The sequence below is a fragment of the Panthera uncia genome, chromosome B1 (genome assembly GCF_023721935.1).
Source record: "Panthera uncia isolate 11264 chromosome B1, Puncia_PCG_1.0, whole genome shotgun sequence".
NCBI classification, from domain to species: Eukaryota; Metazoa; Chordata; class Mammalia; order Carnivora; family Felidae; genus Panthera; species Panthera uncia.
Genome location: NC_064811.1, coordinates 124,832,867 through 124,838,840, shown reverse-complemented (window position 1 = coordinate 124,838,840; position 5,974 = coordinate 124,832,867). Strand labels below are relative to the sequence as shown.

Here is a 5,974-nt window from a genome sequence, read left to right as displayed (position 1 = left end):
TAATTCCTCTGATTTCTTGCTTGATTAGGTTATGCTACTTCTTCAGGAAAACCCCCAATTCCACATTCTAGGCTGGTCTCTTTACCTTGCACTCTCTGGTCTCCTTATCATGCAAGCTCTGGAGTTTCTCTATGGAGACATGTAGGTATTGTTTGGTGTTTGTTTTCTCTTCTTGAAATCAGGAGCAACATCTGTCTGGCTTTACTGCTGTGACTCCCATGCCAGGGACAGACAGTGCCTCTTCACTCAGTGATTCCTTGTAGAATGAACACATGTGGTAGGAATGCAGAGACGGTGGGTTCCATAAGTTTTGGGTTCATTAAGTTTTCCATAAACCTGGATCTCCAAGGGAAGGAGAATAACTTAGTAATGGCAAAAATAGGTTCAAAATAGAAAGAAAGATTCAAAATAAAGTGTTTTTTAAATAGATTGGGAAGGTTTGAACAGGCAGCTGATGTTCGAACAACACAGGTTTGAACTGCATGGGTCCACTTATAAGCAGATTTTTTTTTTAATTTTATAAATACAGTACATTACTGTAAATGTCTTATTTTCTGTATCATTTTCTGGATGACATTCTCTTTTCTCTAGCTTACTTTATTGTAGAAATACAGTATATAATACATAAACATACAAAATACATGTTGACTGACTGTTAATATTATCAATAAGGTTTCCAGTCAACAGAGGCTATTAGGTTTTTGGGGAGTCAAAAGCAATATGGATTTTTAACTTGGAGGGGGTTGGTGCCCACGCCCTCTTCATTGTTTAAGGGTCAACTGTATTTGCGGAATACAGCAATGAAATTCAGTAGGAGAAGTGAAGTTCTGAGGCGAACGCTGAGAGAGGGGCAATTGGTGAAGTGGGAAGGAGATGGAGCCTACAGCTGAGGTGGAAGGTCCAGCAACACAAAGGAGAGAACCGTCTTCTGGTACTGCAGGGAAGTCCTAAGTGTTGAAGTCACAATAAATAATTGTGGATATTTAATTTTTTTGAAGTTTATTTATTTGCATTGAAAGAGAGAGAGAGAGCAAGTTAGAGAAGGGCAGGGGGGGGGAGAGAGAGAGAGAGAGAGAGAGAGAGAGAGAGAGAGAGAGAATCCCAAGCAGGCTCCACACTGCAGTCAGAGCCTTACATGGGGCTCAAACCCACGAACCATGAGATCATGACCTGAGCTGAAATCAAGAGTCTGAGGCTTAACCAACTGAGCCACCCAGGCACCCCAATGACTGTAGATATTTTAGAAGAAAAATACCAGTTTTGTCTGAGAAACAGAAAGTTACTATGGTTTGAGATGTGTTTCCACCAAAAGGTTTATTGAAGTCTGAACTCTTGATACCTGTTAATGTGACCTAATTTGGAAATAGGATCTTTGTAGATGTAATCAGGTTAAGATGGGGTCATTGAGGTGGGTCCTAATCTAAAATGACTAGTGTCCTTACAAGAAGAGGAAAAATAGCATGTGACTACAGAGGCAGAGACTGGAGTAAGGCAGCCATAAGCCATGGGATGCCAAGAATTGGTGGCTACCACAAGAAGCTAGGAAAAAACAAGGAAAAATTCTATCCAGAGTCCCAGAGGAAGAAGGAGGGCCCTGTTGGCACCTTGGTCTTGGATGTTTGGCCTCCAGAACTGTGAGAAAATAAATTTCTGTCCTTTTAGGCCACCAAGTTTTTGGTACTTTGTTACAGCTCTAGGAATATGGTACAGATTTATGATCATTGTTTTTGAGTGGTGGAGGATAGTGTTGGCTTCAGGACAGAGATGAAGGTGTAGAAAAGTCACTGTGGGGAAAGACAAAGGGAGCTGATTAAAATAAAGCAAAAAGCTAGCTGAATGTTTCCTGAACCCTCAAAGCCAAGATACGGTGATTAAATAATAGAAAATAAAAAAGACCATGTGGAAAAATGAAAAATACTTAGGTATATAGAATGTTTTAAGCCTTAAATTTAGCTACACTTTTCTTATCAGCCAAGTCTAAAAAGGTACAAGTTGGATACATTTTTTTTATCTTTTATTTTTATTTATTTATTTATTTATTTATTTAGAGGAAAAGGGTGCAAGTGAGCAAGGGGCAGAGAGAGAGAGAGAGAGAGAGAGAGAGAGAGAGAAGCGGGGCTCCCCCAAAGCGGGGCTCTTGTTCACCCAATGAGGGACTCAAACTCATGAACCATGAGATCATGACCTGAGCTGATGTCAGATGCTTAACTGGCTGAACCATCCAGGTGACCATCTTTTTTATCTTTTAAAAAGAAGTATAATGATTCTCAATAAGAATGATTACTTTCTTGGTCAGGGTTTCTTATTTGAGAGACTGTGAGCAACATAATAGCAACAAATTTCATACAAGATGTAGATTCAGTTCGTATTTAGCATCTGCTCTGTGTCAGATCTCTATGTTATCTCATTTACTTTAAGAATTACTAAATCTAGGTATTTTTTTCTCTTATTAATATGAGAAAATTGAACTTTAGTGATATGACCCAGTTGGTATGGGAGCACCACTGAGCATTAAACGAAGGTCCCTAAGTCCTAATTTCTAACACCTTCTAATTCTTCTTTCCACCATATCAGATTACTAGAAATGTTTTTAGGTAGGCACTCCTTAAACTGACCTTTAATAACTGCCAAGTGCATAACAAAATGTAAATTCAGTGGAGATAGTTTTTCAAAGGTCTAAATCTATGCAATCCAAGTAAATAGCTTTCTGGAGATCTATTTTGATAAAGAAGACAGTTTAGAATACCTAAAGAGATGAATGTATAAACTGTCTTGCTCAAACATCACTTCTCTCTGCTGCCTTTTGACAGAAGCTGTGGAGCAGTCTGTTCAAGTTAAATTCTGGCAAAAATCCAAAGTAAAAATATCAGACATTATTACTTGAAAGAAGACACACATGATTTAGATATCAGAATGCACAAGGCAAGCTTAACATTCTACTGAAAGTTGAAAAGGCTGACTTGTGTTCTTGCCTGGATAGAGGGTCATCCCACCTCTATGTCCTAATTAAAAATTCATTGAGTGAATAAGTTAATTTAAAAATTCTATATTAGCAAAATTAGCTCAGAAATCATATAATGGATGCTCCATTGTGGCTATTTAGAGAAGCATAAACTTTCCTAGCCTTGCTGCTGTTGAACATTCTAATTTCATTGCCTGATCTGAAGGTCAAGGGCATGAACTTGATGAAGAAAACCCTCCTTTGGGGAATCATTAGAGGAAGTGTGCCCCAGTTCATCACCAGTGATCACAGAGGAAGGTGGTATAAATGGTGCACAAAGCATACTTGCCCTTCAGTGACCCTCAATGCACCCTGTGGCTCCATGTGTCTTTGACCAAGTTTACAGCCTTCCATTGCCCTTTGTGGTTTTCGTGAAGCACCCAGGGGAGAAAGATGATCTCAGGTAGCCAGGACCCAAACTGTGCAAAATTCTTGAGATCACAATCACCAGTACTGATTATTTACATGCAGTACCAAGCGTGTGATCTTTATCGGTGGGATCAGGAACCACACTGACATAGATCATCTGGTGCTGCTTTGGTACTACATCTCCTGGGCATTAAGATGGGAAGTGATAGGAACTCCACAGAGGACATGGATTGTATAACCACGTATTTTCTTCCTCACATTTGAAAAGCAGTATAAGCTCAACATTTGATTAAATCAGAATATGTAATGAATTATTAAAATAAAAAAAAAACACCACATGCAGCTTTCTTGAAGGTTCTAAAATCTCAGCTGGAATATAAATATCCCCTCAGTACTCACAATGCTTTAACAGTCAGAATCATGCTATCAACTACTTGTTCACTGTAACTCTTTTCCAATAGCAGTAAGTTATACTTGAGATTTAAAAGAGAGAGCTTTGACATTTACTTTACAAGTTCATATAACTTTTTGTTGTTGTTGTTGTTGTTGTTGTTGTTGTTGTTCTAGATATTTTCTCTCTTCGTTGGTGCTAGGGATAGGGCAGAACATAAATTAATGGTGAAGAGAATAAAGAGTGTGGGATTTTTTGCTGGTATTTTATCCTAAAATGCCAAATATATGTATTTACTCTTGCATGAAATTCTTGAGATGGAATAAAGAGTAGGCATGTAACAAAAAAAAAGTGAGAGAGACAAATGAGCATGACAAGTTTCTATGTGAATCAAAGACAAGGATATATTCACTTGGGGATGGAAATTATACAAATGAAACAACAGAATGAGAATACCAACGCTGTTTACTTGATATAGATCACAGAAAATAACCATCAAGAGATGGAATTATTCAAGCAAGAGTTGTTATCGGAATTACTAGAAACTTTCATAAAGGAAATTGAATCACAATTTAGTGAAAACTAATTAGGTTTTCTGTTAACAACATGAAAAATCAGTGAAAGAGAAGCAGTTCCATGGCAATTTAAGGTAAATCTGTTACATTTTTCACAATGAGAAGTAGGGTAATCACTAAAGAAAAATATCAAAGGTAGATAGATTTTTCAGCATAATCCACTGTGAAAAAAAATTTAATTCAGAGTACATAGCCTTTTGACCTCAATTCCCCTGACTGGGTTAAAAAAAACATAAGCAGGCTAGACTGTCCAGCTGATGACTTGGGGAAGGAATGCTGTTATTTTTAACTAGGCAAATACTTACAGAGTCATCTGTTTTGAACAAAGAAGACTGATAGTCCTGTTCTGCATTTTCCCTGTGTCTGGAGTCTGAACTTGGCTGACTCCAAATTAGGAAGAAACACCCTTGACTTCAACACAACTTTAGAATCAGTTAAGAGTCTCTATCAGCTATAACATTTAAGTGTTCACTTATAATATTAAGGCATTGACAACTTTTCTAAGAACAAATGAAGGAATAAGAACCCAAAGAGTTGTCTGATGAAAGGGGTTCATACACTGAGTAAGAATCTTCAGTAAATCATTAAGTGATGTCACAAATAACAGCCCCAGAAGCCTCAAATTGAGCAAACAATTAGTTCTGCAGAAAGAACCACCCTGCACTAAGGGTTGACATTTAAAAGATGTTGACATTGTGGCTTATTTCTTATTGTTTATGTTTTACTGTCAGAGATCTACAGCTTGAGGTAGTGGGCTCAGACAGAGAAAAAAATATTCAACTAATTTTTTTTTTGCAGGTAGTTCACACTTAAAGTCTAAATTCATTCAAAAACAGGCTATAACTCTCAGTTAACATTGTTAAGAAATACTTTTTATTTTACTTTACCACATTTCAGTATGTTGAGGCCAGGCTACATTTTGATAAGTGCTATAGACGGAATTGTGTCACCCAAAATTCATATGTTGAAGTCTTAACCCCCAATGTGACTATCTTTGGAAGATAGGGTCTTCAGGGTGTAATTATGGTTAAATAAGAGCCTAAAAGTAGGGCCCTAATTCTATAGGACTGTGACTTTATAAGAGGTTGTAGTGAGAAGGCTGCCATCTGTAGGCCAGGAAAGGAGCTCTCACCAGAAACCAATTCAGCCTGCAGCTTTGATCTTGGACCTCCCAGCATCTTGAACTTTGAGGATAAAGAAATATCTGTTACTTAGGCTGCCCAGTCTCTGGTATTTTGTTATGGCAGCCCAAGCTGATTAAGACAGTAAGGTTCAGTCTACTTCTGATTGTCCCTTTTTCTAGAGCATGGCCCTTCCAGGGCTTTAATTCAGAGCTTGCCAAGTTTTTGTTTCCTCAGCCACAAGAGAGATCATGGAAAAGTCAGCTCTGCTTATCAGAGACTTTAGATTTAGATTTTTAAGTTCTTTCCTCATTTTGGAGGAAATTTTGGAATTAATCAAGTCTTAGATGGTAAACTGTGTGTTTGAGGCTCCTGAAGTCTCCAATTTTTGTCATTCAAACCTTGGAGCAACTGCCAATAGTTTGCCGTTTTCTCTGCCCACATATAGATTCTGCTGGGCCAAACCCCAAATGTCAGTGTCTAGCCCCATCCAGAATTGGGTAAATTCCCCCAAGAG

At 37.9% G+C, this 5,974-nt stretch overlaps 1 long non-coding RNA gene across 1 annotated transcript; it reads right to left on the bottom strand.

The window, feature by feature from the left end:
• Positions 1-3,850: 3,850 nt before the first annotated feature.
• Positions 3,851-4,881, bottom strand: LOC125923755 (uncharacterized). The gene is made up of 2 exons (XR_007458152.1): positions 4,642-4,881; positions 3,851-3,959 (listed from the first exon to the last, which is right to left on the bottom strand). It is a non-coding gene; the product is annotated as an uncharacterized LOC125923755 (long non-coding RNA).
• Between the last annotated feature and the right edge of the window lie 1,093 nt (positions 4,882-5,974).